The following is a 12,977-nucleotide window of genomic DNA, read 5'->3' on the forward strand; positions in this document are numbered from 1 at the left end:
GCCAATTTTTTCTTTCAATTTTATTAAAATGTTTACCCTGGAAATTTAAATAAAAGTTTTTTTTTTTTCAGTGAACACATTTTAAAATACATTTAAAGTAAAAAGTTTCATTACAAAATTTTTTTTTAACAAAATTATTGCAAGTATTTCAAGAACATGACTTTAGTACAAAGTTTAATTACAAATTTTTAGTGCATACTTTTTAAATTGAAGTTCGCTTTGAAATTAAATATCTTGCATAATGAATGAGCTTAAGCTTTTCGTATAAATATTTTTCAGTACACACAAAAAACATCAAATCTTGTATATAAAAGGATTTCAGTTTTTCCATAAATTTTTTTGTATTCCCCAGCTTTGTTGTTCTTCCGCAGCATTTTTTCTCCCTCATTAAAACTTCATAATTATAGCTTTATATTTATAATGATTCCCATTCCTTATTTTTTCTTATATTAACGTTTTCAATTTCTAACGAATGAACTTGGCATGAATTGGAGTGGATTGTGGGGGTGCGCTTTTAAATTGGGCATAATATTTATTTGGCAGACAAATGCGTGTCGTGTTTTTTATGATGAATGAGTCTTACGTAGCTTTGCAGGTAAAATTTATGTGAATTGTGTGCAAAGATAGCCTTTTGCTTGTTATCATTTTAGTTGCTGTGTTATCTTTTTGGTTGGTTTCCTCTGTTACGCTAAAAAAATTTACTTTGTTTTGCGGTTTAATTTTCTTTTCTGCAGTTTGGCTCTAGGAATTTCGCTTAGTCTTGTATAAATTACTATACAAGGTTTTTATAATAAATAAGCACAATAAGGTGAAAAGATCGAGGAAAAATTTTTTGCCAACACTTTTTACGGTCTGAGCAAGAATTAAAAAAGAGATTTCAGAAAAATTATATGAAAAAATTTTTAGTATGCTGTTAAAATGTAGTACTCAATTAAGGTACTAAAACTTGGTACTAAAATGTAGTACAAAAAATTTGGTACTAAAATTTAGTACTTAAATTGTGACAAAAAATTAGTACTCCATCAAATTTCTAAACTCATGTGCTAAACTTTTGTCAATTAAGTATCAAAAGTTAGTAATTAAGTGAGTCCTAAAATTTAGTACTAAATTGTACTATATAAAAATCAATTCAAAAGAGTTGTTTGACATATAAAATAAATCAAAAAGGACTATCATTTCATAACACTAAATATTTATTAAGTATATAACCCTTAATTTAGCACAAGCTTTAGTACGAAAAAAAATTACAACGGTTCTTCTTACTAAAAAAGTACTTAACTAAATTTGAGTACAAGGCAGGTATAAAGAATGAAATATAGACATAAAAAATAATTAAGTTCCAAACACAAATTTAATACAAAAACAAACACGAAAGAAAATTTTAATCTGAAATAAACATTATTCAACTGAAATTAATACTTTTACCCAATACTGGAAATTTTTCTCCCTAGAGAAACAAATTATCATAAATATACCAATTTAAAGTTTAAAATTTCCCTAAAACCTAATTTAAAAAACTTTTTCAAGGGATATTTTACAATGTATTCAACTGAATATATATATTTTGTTTTGTTTTCCTTTTACTTTGAGTTCCTACTTCTTTGACGCTTGCTATCCTTTTCCTCATTACTTTTAATTGAATTTTAATGGGTTTACACACGCTGCTGGTTTCTGTTGCTGTTGTAAAAAGGATAACTTGAAAGATATCCGCAGCTCAAGGGAAACGAAATTGAGAAGTTTAACAAAGCTTTGATGTTATTTGTGGACTGTTGTTTATATGAGTTAGAGTGGGATGACTAATATAACACAAAACAAAAAAATTCGAAAATATATCGACGCCTGAGGAAAATATCATTCTAACTCAGCTGCCAGTTCGAAATCGCCCGTGTTTTATTAGCGCCCAGCTAAAGTCAAAATGTATTGAATTTAAACTCAGGTAGGGCGCTTTTGAAATAAACTCTGACGCAAGACCTTATTCAAACATTTGCTGAGATGGGGCTGTGACGAATACTAGCAACACTAAGGGGTATTATCACATCTAAGCGGATACTAAGCAGTGACTCGTATGTACATCAATAAATCAATCATTATGCCTCCCATATGTCCATACGAGCAGCGGAGAAGAGACGAACAAACACATGCATATATCTTATCTGAGATGCTCACAAAAAAAGACAATAATTTGTGCAAGTATCACCCACATATACACGCGCATATGAGAAGCTCTAAACGTAGTTATAGCTAGTAATTTTATAGCTGATAACTAACTAGTAAATTCTAGAATAGAAAAGCCTAGAAATATGCAACGACGAAACCAGACAGTATAAAAGGCAGCAACAGTAGAGGCACGACAATCAGTTTGATTTGAGCAAGCTATCAGTTGCGAAAATATAAGTGTTATTTCCAAGTAGTCTAATAAAGACCATTTTTGCATTATTCAATATTGGAGTTATTTATTCAACAGTTTAGTGATTCGAACATTAGTAGAAGGTTGCAAATAAAGGAATTGCTCTAAATTATTTACAGGGCATTTTTGAAACGGCAGCCGAGATAGTTCAGCAGTCGATATCTAAAAGTGGATAGTAATTTTATTTCAAAAATACTATCACAATTTCAAAATGTTGATCGAAATAATTTTAAGGTACATTTATTCCTACCTAAGGCAACAAGGTTCATAAAACACTAGCCAAAGGAAGAAAGAGAAGGCGCACTAAGATGAAATACTGTGGACAGCTAACCGATGTTGGACCTTCTAGAAATAATGTCGATCCTGTAGCGGTTCAAGTAAACAAATGCGCGTATATATAAAGGTTTTGTTTTGGAAGCCTTCTTCTTGGGATTTTGCAATCCCCAAAATGCCTTAGACATACAATACAAATCCGCTTGGATGGAACAATGTGTAAGGAATCTGAGTCACATTTGATTCCAAGTTTCTATGTAGGGAACATGCCAACAACACTTTATCGAAGGCTACAAATGTCATACTGATATACAGATGCGTGAGAAGTTATTCCTGCGGATACCGCCCGAGGATCGTTAGGTGGGTACACACGCACGGGCCCAAAGACAGCTAAATCTTATGGTGCATACTACCAGCGCAGACTGCTTCACATAGCAGAGTCATTCAGTTCGTGAATATAGGGAAACCCAAGTGTTCGGCTACCATTCTTGCCGCTTTCCAGAGGCTATATTAATCAAATAAACTGATTCCAAAAAGAATTTCAAATTAGACTTGCCTGTTGAAAGCCCATTGGTCAAGATTTGAAAGTTGCAAAGTAAACAGACGGCTCGAAAACACCAGAATGCATCTGAGCTAGAATGGAACCAAAACATTTGAGTCACTGGGACGATTAATGTGCATCTTTCAGACGAAGTAAAGAAGTAAGTAAATGAGTTAAGATAAACGTGCAAAGAAGATATTCAAATAAGAAGAGCGCTTTCATTAAAACAGCCAAGCCTCACTCTTCAGTAGTGATAAAATATTCACTAATAATCCTGATCTAGAAGTCTCAACTGCACGAAGGGATGGCATCTGCGCAAGCGAAATGCACAGTTGAGTTAATCAGAACTGTTCCAAATTTTAATTCTTACTTATACTTAACAGAGATTTGCAGCAAACAGGGTGACTTAATGCTTCATGGGTTACTTTTCATAACTAAACCATGCCTTTTTTCTTGACAATTTCGGAACAGCGCTTCATAATTCATGATTTTGAAATTCCTTAAAGACCTACTTGGAATAATTTTCAGTTTTTTAAGGCCCACTGGGATATTTTTGAAGCCATTTCGAGATCCTTTTGGAACCACTTCAAATAGGTTTTATGATTCTACTTTACTTATTTCAACTTTGTTAAATTAGAAAAATATAGATTTAAGTTATTTTTGAATTGTTATATCAAAGAAAGAAAATTGTTGATTACTTTGATAACTATTATTACATTACGTATAATTAAATAAAAAATATTAGAAAGATGTTTTAAAATAAAAATGTTCATTTGGTCATAACAACCGAGATTTTATGCCGAGCTTCTCATACAATTTATGTCGTGCTCTTTTTAAATTTTTGCCTACAAATTTGCGGAGCTGGACCTATATTAAACTATAAACTTTTTTTTTTTAATTTTGATGTTGCTTTGCCCGGGGCGTGAACCCAGAATATGCGATGTGGTAGGCGGAGCACGCTACCACTACACCACATGATTTTCAAAACTTTTTAAATTCAGAACTTTCTTGGGATTATGTCGGAATTATTTTTGAAATAATTTGATGTTATTTCAATTTCATTGTGAAATATTCGATGATTCTTTCGCTCTAACTTCATTTTGAATATTTAAACAAAAAAAATCTTCCCATTATAGTCTCCTGGTTCTTTTGAGAATTTATTCATGTTTATATGTACTATGTGAAATAATTGTATGTTTTAGTATAATTCAAAAATTGTCAGTACTATCCCAGGTAATTTCGAAAGTTTTATTAGGAAGAGTTGTTCTAGAACTGTTTCATATTTATTGGTGCAACAAAATACAAAAATAAAAGAAATTTTCAAAATGGGCGTTGCTGCGCCCTTTTTCATTTAATTTGTCTAGATTGCTTTTAATGCCATAAGTCGAAAAAAATTTAAAAAAAGGGCGAAATCGGTTGAAGCCACGGCCAGTTTTATACACAATCAACCGTCTGTCATTCCGCTCGGCCGGTAACACGATAACTTGAGCAAAAATCGATATATCTTTACTAAACTCAGTTCACGTATTTATCTGAACTCACCTTGTATTGGTATAAAAAAGGCCGAAATCCGACTATGACCATGCCCACTTTTTCGATATCGAAATTTACGAAAAATGAAAAAAATGCCATAATTCTATACCAAATACGAAAAAAAGGATCAAACATGGTAATTGGATTGGTTTATTGACGGAAAATATAACTTTAGAAAAAAACTTTGTAAAATGGGTGTGACACCTACCATATTAAATAGAAGAAAATGAAAAAGTTTTGCAGGGCGAAACCAAAAGCCCTTGGAATCTTGGAAGGATAACTGTTCGTGGTATTACATATATAAATAAATTAGCGGTACCCGACAGATGATGTTCTGGGTCACCCTGGTCCACATTTTGGTCAATATCTCGAAAACGCCTTCACATATACAACTACCACCAAAATACTCATTAACACCTTTCATTTGATACCCATATCGTACAAACAAATTCTAGAGTCACCCCTGGTCCACCTTTATGGCGATATCTCGAAAAGGCGTACACCTATAGAACTAAGGCCCACGCCCTTTTAAAATACTCATTAACACCTTTCATTTGATACCCATATCTTACAAACAAATTCTAGAGTAACCCTTGGTCCACCTTTATGGTGATATCTCGAAAAGGCGTCCACATATAGAACTAAGGCCCACGCCCTTTTAAAATACTCATTAACACCTTTCATTTGATATCCTATCGTACAAACATATTCTAGGGTCAGCCCTGGTCCACCTTTATGGCGATATCTCGAAAAGGCGTCCACCTACAGAACTAAAGCCCACTCCCTTTCAAAATACTCATTAACACCTTTCATTTGATACCCATATCGTAGAAACAAATTCTAGAGTCACCCTTGGTCCACCTTTATGGCGATATCTCGAAAAGGCGTCCACCTATAGAACTAAGGCCCACGCCCTTTTAAACTACTCATTAACACCTTTCATTTGATACCCATATCTTACAAACAAATTCTAGAGTCACCCTTCACGTTTATGGCGATATCTCGAAAAGGCGTACCTATAGAACTAAGGCCCGCGCCCTTTTAAAATACTCACTAACACCTTTCATTCGATATCCTATCGTACAAACGTATTCTAGAGTCAGACCTGGTTCACCTTTATGGCGATATCTCGAAAAGGCGTCCACCTACAGAACTAAGGCCCACTCCCTTTCAAAATACTCATTAACACCTTTCGTTTGATACCAATATCGTAGAAACAAATTCTTGAGACACCTCTGGTCCACCTTTATGGCGATATCTCGAAAAGGCGTCCACCTATAGAACTAAGGCCCACTCCCTTTTAAAATACTCATTAACACCTTTCATTTGATATCCTATCGTACAAACATATTCTAGGGTCAGCCCTGGTCCATCTTTATGGCGATATCTCGAAAAGGCGTCCACCTACAGAACTAAGGCCCACTCCCTTTCAAAATACTCATTAACACCTTTCGTTTCATACCCATATCGTAGAAACAAATTCCAGAGTCACCCTTGGTCCACCTTTATGGCGATATTTCGAAAAGGCGTCCACCTATAGAACTAAGGCCCACGCCCTTTTAAACTACTCATTAACACCTTTCATTTGATACCCATATCTTACAAACAAATTCTAGAGTCACCCTTCACCTTTATGGCGATATCTCGAAAAGGCGTCGACCTATAGAACTAAGGCCCACGCCTTACCACGCATACTCATTAAAACCTTTCATTTGATATCCTATCGTACAAACATATTCTAGGGTCAGTCCTGGTCCATCTTTATGGCGATATCTCGAAAAGGCGTCCACCTACAGAACTAAGGCCCACTCCCTTTCAAAATACTCATTAACACCTTTCGTTTGATACCAATATCGTAGAAACAAATTCTTGAGACACCTCTGGTCCACCTTTATGGCGATATCTCGAAAAGGCGTCCACCTATAGAACTAAGGCCCACTCCCTTTTAAAATACTCATTAACACCTTTCATTTGATATCCTATCGTACAAACATATTCTAGGGTCAGCCCTGGTCCATCTTTATGGCGATATCTCGAAAAGGCGTCCACCTACAGAACTAAGGCCCACTCCCTTTCAAAATACTCATTAACACCTTTCGTTTCATACCCATATCGTAGAAACAAATTCCAGAGTCACCCTTGGTCCACCTTTATGGCGATATTTCGAAAAGGCGTACACCTATAGAACTAAGGCCCACTCCCTTTTAAAATACTCATTAACACTTTTCATTTGATACCCATATCGTACAAACAAATTCTAGAGTCACCCCTGGTCCACCTTTATGGCGATATCTCCAAAAGGCGTCCACATATAGAACTAAGGCCCACGCCATTTTAAAATAATCACTAACACCTTTCATTTGATACCCGTATTGTACAAACGTATTCTAGAGTCACCCCTGGCCCACCTTTATGGCGATATCTCGAAAAGAAGTCCACCTATAAAACTATGGCCCACGCCCTTTTAAAATACTCATTAACACCGTTCCTTTGATACCCATATTGTTCAAACGCATTCTAGAGTCACCCCTGGTCCACCTTTATGGCGATATCTCGAAAAGGCGTCCACCTACGGAACTAAGGCCCACTCCCTTTTAAAATACTCATTAACACTTTTCATTTGATACCCATATCGTACAAACAAATTCTAGAGTCAGCCCTGGTCCACCTTTAAGGCGATATCCCTAAATGGCGTCCACCCATAGAACTATGGCCTACTCCCTCTTAAAATACTCTTTAATACCTTCCATTTGATACACATGTCATACAACCACATTCCAGGATTACCATAGGTTCATTTTCCTACATGGTGATTTTCCTTATTTTGTCTCCATAGCTCTCAACTGTGTATGTAATGTTCGGTTACACCCGAACTTAGCCTTCCTTACTTGCTATATTAGGAATTGCTTTGGAATGAATCAAGAACTATTTCTTAATTATTTCGATACTCCTGTTATAGAGAAGGATTTGAAGACCTCTTAGAAATTTTTTGGGTGTTGTTGTAGGAGTGATTTCGAAAGTTTTTTTAGGAAGAATTCTTGAATGATTCTAAAACTGTTTCATATTTCTTGCGCTATAAGTTTGAAGTGGCGAACTTAATTTAAACAAGTAAGGAAGGTTAAGTTCGGGTGTAACCGAACATTACATACTCAGTTGAGAGCTATGGTGACAACATAAGGGAAAATAACCATGTAGGAAAATGAACCGAAGGTAACCCTGGAATATGTTTGTATTACATGTGTAACAAATGAAAGGTATTAAAGAGTATTTTATGATGGAGTGGGCCATATTTCTATAGGTGGACGCCATTTAGGGATATCGCCATAAAGGTGGACCAGGGCTGACTCTAGAATTTGTTTGTACGATATGGGTATCAAGTGAAAGATGTTAATGAGAATTTTGAAAGGCGTGGGCTTAGTTCTATAGGTGGACGCCTTTTCGAGATATCGCCATAAAGGTGGACCAGGGGTGACTCTAGAATGTGTTTGTACAATATGGGTATTAAATTAAAGGTATTAATGAGGGTTTTAAAAGGGAGTGGTGGTAGTTGTATAGGTGGTCGCCTTTTCGATATATCGCCATAAATGTGGACCAGGGGTGACTCTTGAATGCGTTTGTACAATATGGGTATCAAACGAAAGGTGTTAATGAGTATTTTAAAAGGGAGTGGGCCTAAGTTCTATAGGTGGTCGCCTTTTCGAGATATCGCAATAAAGGTGGACCAGGGGTGTCTCAAGAATTTGTTTCTACGATATGGGTATCAAATGAAAGGTGTTAATGGGTATTTTAAAAGGGAGTGGGCCTTAGTTCTGAAGATGGACGCCTTTTCGAGATATCGCCATAAAGGTGGATCAGGGTTGACTCTAGAATTTGTTTGTACGATATGGGTATCAAATGAAAGGTGTTAATGAGTATTTTAAAAGGGAGTCGGCCTTAGTTCTATAGGTGGACGCCTTTTCGAGATATCGCCATAAAGGTGGACCAGGGGTGACTCTAGAATGCGTTTGTACAATATGGGTATCAAACGAAAGGTGTTAATGAGTATTTTAAAAGGGCGTGGGGCTTAGTTCTATAGGTGGACGCCTTTTCGAGATATCGCCATAAAGGTGGACCAGGCGTGACTCTAGAATGTGTTTGTACAATATCGGTATTAAATTAAAGGTATTAATGAGGGTTTTAAAAGGGAGTGGTGGTAGTTGTATAGGTGGTCGCCTTTTCGATATATCGCCATAAATGTGGACCAGGGGTGACTCTTGAATGCGTTTGTACAATATGGGTATCAAACGAAAGGTGTTAATGAGTATTTTAAAAGGGAGTGGGCCTAAGTTCTATAGGTGGTCGCCTTTTCGAGATATCGCAATAAAGGTGGACCAGGGGTGTCTCAAGAATTTGTTTCTACGATATGGGTATCAAATGAAATGTGTTAATGAGTATTTTAAAAGGGAGTGGGCCTTAGTTCTGAAGGTGGACGCCTTTTCGAGATATCGCCATAAAGGTGGATCAGGGTTGACTCTAGAATTTGTTTGTACGATATGGGTATCAAATGAAAGGTGTTAATGAGTATTTTAAAAGGGAGTCGGCCTTAGTTCTATAGGTGGACGGCTTTTCGAGATATCGCCATAAAGGTGGACCAGGGGTGACTCTAGAAGCGTTTGTACAATATGGGTACCAAACGAAAGGTGTTAATGAGTATTTTAAAAGGGCGTGGGGCTTAGTTCTATAGGTGGACGCCTTTGCGAGATATCGCCATAAAGGTGGACCAGGGGTGACTCTAGAATGTGTTTGTACAATATCGGTATTAAATTAAAGGTATTAAAGAGGGTTTTAAAAGGGAGTGGTGGTAGTTGTATAGGTGGTCGCCTTTTCGAGATATCGTCATAAAGGTGGAACAGGGGTGACTCCAGAATTTGTTTGCACGATATGGGTATGAAAGGGAGTGATCCTTAGTTCCACAGGTGGACGCCGTTTCGAGATATCGCCATAAAGGTGGACCAGGGGTGACTCTAGAATGCGTTTGTACAATATGGGTATGAAACGAAAGGTGTTAATGAGTATTTCAAAAGGTTGTGGGGCTTAGTTCTATGGGTGGACGCCTTTTCGAGATATCGCCATAAAGGTGGACCAGGGGTGACTCTAGAATGTGTTTGTACGATATGGGTATCAAATGAAAGGTGTTAATGGTTATTTTAAAATGGCGTGGGCCTTAGTTCTATATGTGGACGCCTTTTGGAGATATCGCCATAAAGGTGGACCAGGGGTGACTCTAGAATTTGTTTGTACGATATGGGTATCAAATGAAAAGTGTTAATGAGTATTTTAAAAGGGAGTGGGCCTTAGTTCTATAGGTGTACATATAGTAATAGGAGTAACGTTCCTACCGAATTTCGTCATGATATCTTCAACGACTGCCAAATTACAGCTTGCAGAAATTTTAAATTACCTTCTTTTAAAAGTGGGCGCTGCCACACCCATTGTCCAAAATTTTAATAATTTTCTATTCTGCGTCATATGTTCAACTCACCTGCCAAGTGTTAACGCTTTATCCGTCTTTGGTAATGAATTATCCCACTTTTTCGGTTTTTCGAAATTTTCAATATCGAAAAAGTGGGCGTGGTTATAGTCCGATATCGTTCATTTTAAATAGCGATCTGAGATGAGTGCCCAAGAACCTACATACCTCAAAATTTACTCGAGTTATCGTGTTAACGGACAGACGGACGGACGGACATGGCTCAATCAAATTTTTTTTCGATCCTGATGATTTTGATATATGGAAGTCTATATATATCTCGATTCCTTTATACCTGTACACCAACCGTTATCCAATCAAAGTTAATATACTCTGTGAGCTCTGCTCAACTGAGTATAAAAATATGTTTCGATAGAATGTGGTTTTCATATTAGGAATTGTTGTGGAGTGAATCAAGAACTATTTCTAAATTATTTCGACACTCCTATTATAGAGAAGGATTTCACAGCCTGTTAGATATTCTTTTAGTGTTATTGTAGTGATTCCGGAATTGTTTCAAAACTAGTGCAAATTATTTTTTGAGAGTTATTTTCGAGAATACATTAGAACCACTTCAACCGTCTTACGAAATATCGATTTGCATATGGAATAAAATTGAACATACTATTATTTACACATTGTTTTTTTACAGTGAAGATAGTGTGATGTTTAAATTAATTTCTATAATTTTTTATAAAAAAGTTCGCAGGCATGGATTTCTATGACCATTTTTTTCTTCATTAATAAATTGATAACTTTTCCATCCTTATATGCCTATATTTTGATATGCATATTAATTTGAAAGAAATTATACTTACTTTGAGTAAAACGTTGGAACGTATGCTGAAACTTTTAGTTGTAAAATTTTTTTTGTTGATTTTGCTTGTATTTCTTATTTTGCTTAGATTTTTTTCTACTTCCTTCTTTTTATTTCTCCATTAGTTTTCTCTTTCTTATTATTATTTTTTCTTTTCACCTTTGCTATTTATGTACTTCTATTTGTAACGGTTAAATAGCGTAAGTGAAATATTGACTTTTATTATTTATTTTTTGTTGTTGTTATTTTCACAGAAAAGGCAGCTATTGGCGGCGGAAGTTCGTTTTTTGATGCATAAACTTTTAATCGAACCAAAATGAAGGCAATGGTTAGACGATTTTAGGCGCTGCGGAATGTATTGGAATACGCCTGAGAGTTGCATACTTTTAGGGTTTATGTTTTGAGTTTGATGTGTTTTTTATAGTTTTACTTTTTAAATAAACATTTTTATAAATTTTGGTTACTTTATGATTTTTTTACGTTCGTTTTATTATCACTCAGCAGTGTTTAATATTTTTAAATTTTTTATCCAATTTTTTTTTGTTTTTGTTAGTTAATTTACATATTTCCTTGTTTTCTTGCAACTTTATCTCATAATACATTGGTGTGCGTTATCTTTAGAATTTTGTGGCGTTTTCTACACAAATTTCGCTTTAAAGCACTACACCCTTTATTCCATTAGCAACAATTCTCATCAAAAAAAAACTTTATATTTATACAGCATTCATCACCAGGCTGTGGGAGGTGAGGAATTTTTTTTGTTTAACTACAGGCTTGCTAACTGCCAGACAACCTTTGTGGTTGCGTCTCTTCTTCACAAAGCACATATCTATAGACTTTATTGTTTTTATGCAGTATAACAAACTTTCATTTTGTAACACTTTTTTTTCAACAGATGAGAGCACAAACCACATATGGCTAGACAGCTAAGCGTCAGTCAAGCTATTTTCTTTTATTTTTTATTACACTACTTTGTTAATTTTTGCTTTAAATTTTTGCTGATAATTGTAGATAATCTAATTTAAGTTTTTGTCAACATTTTCCAACACTTCTTAACAATATTTTACACATTATTGTAATATTATATGATTATTTGCTATGCGTATGTTAGATTTCAATTTTTTCCACTTACTTTTGTTCACTCAAATTTAGTGTGCTGTTAGTGCACTTCTTTATTATGATTTTGTTTTCATATACTTTTTTCCATTAATTATTTTTTTTGTTTTTTCCTTGAATATGTTAGAATTTATTTGCAATTTGTGTATACGTGTTTAATTATTCGGAAAATTATGTTTTTAACTATTTGGGTTTATCGCATTAAATTTACCGTATTCATCGAACATAATTATTTTTAATACTTTTAAATAAATAAATAAATTTTTCGTGTACAAAACTAAGCCATTAAACATAAGTTATTTAATTAACTGTAACATATTGTTATTAAAAAATACATCGAATGGATGGAGTAATCATAAAACTGTATGTGTATATAACTATTATATATTATTATGTAACTATTAAAGTTTAGGCTCTAAAGCCCAAAATCGTATGGGCTGAGAAAAGAACATATGTAGGTCATATATAGACTTTGTATTGGGCAGACTGATTGTTTTACTGACTCAGGGACAATTCGTTGCAACTTTACAGACAGTACCAATTCAAATTTGTAAATCAACCTGATTTAAGGGAGTTAGCAAGAAAGAGAGTCGATAATAAGTGCAGAGGCAGGGAGCAGACGAAGGTTAAACAAAAAGCGCTACATGGCATATAGCAAAAATATTGCAAAGATTTTCTCGGGATTATGTAGTAGAGCTTACGATTTCTTCTCGAACTCAAGCGAGAATCTCGCGAGAAGGCGAGAATCGCAAGAAATCTCTTCTCGAGGGAGTTCGAGAAA

The 12,977-nt window shown here is 35.0% G+C and overlaps 1 protein-coding gene across 4 annotated transcripts in view; it reads right to left on the bottom strand.

Annotated features, from left to right (window-relative positions):
• Positions 1 to 12,977, bottom strand: part of GABA-B-R1 (gamma-aminobutyric acid type B receptor subunit 1) — a 724,819-nt gene that overhangs the window by 690,344 nt on the left and 21,498 nt on the right. For 2 of the 4 annotated variants that reach the window (XM_067765072.1, XM_067765071.1), the window contains exon 2: positions 11,082 to 12,309. The gene's annotated coding sequence lies outside the window, so the exon portion shown is untranslated. Of the gene's footprint in view, positions 1 to 11,081; positions 12,642 to 12,977 lie in introns of those variants that run through there. The other 2 variants (XM_067765070.1, XM_067765076.1) reach the window with 2 other exon arrangements.

The sequence above is a fragment of the Eurosta solidaginis genome, chromosome 2 (assembly GCF_040869045.1).
Source record: "Eurosta solidaginis isolate ZX-2024a chromosome 2, ASM4086904v1, whole genome shotgun sequence".
Classification (NCBI taxonomy): Eukaryota; Metazoa; Arthropoda; class Insecta; order Diptera; family Tephritidae; genus Eurosta; species Eurosta solidaginis.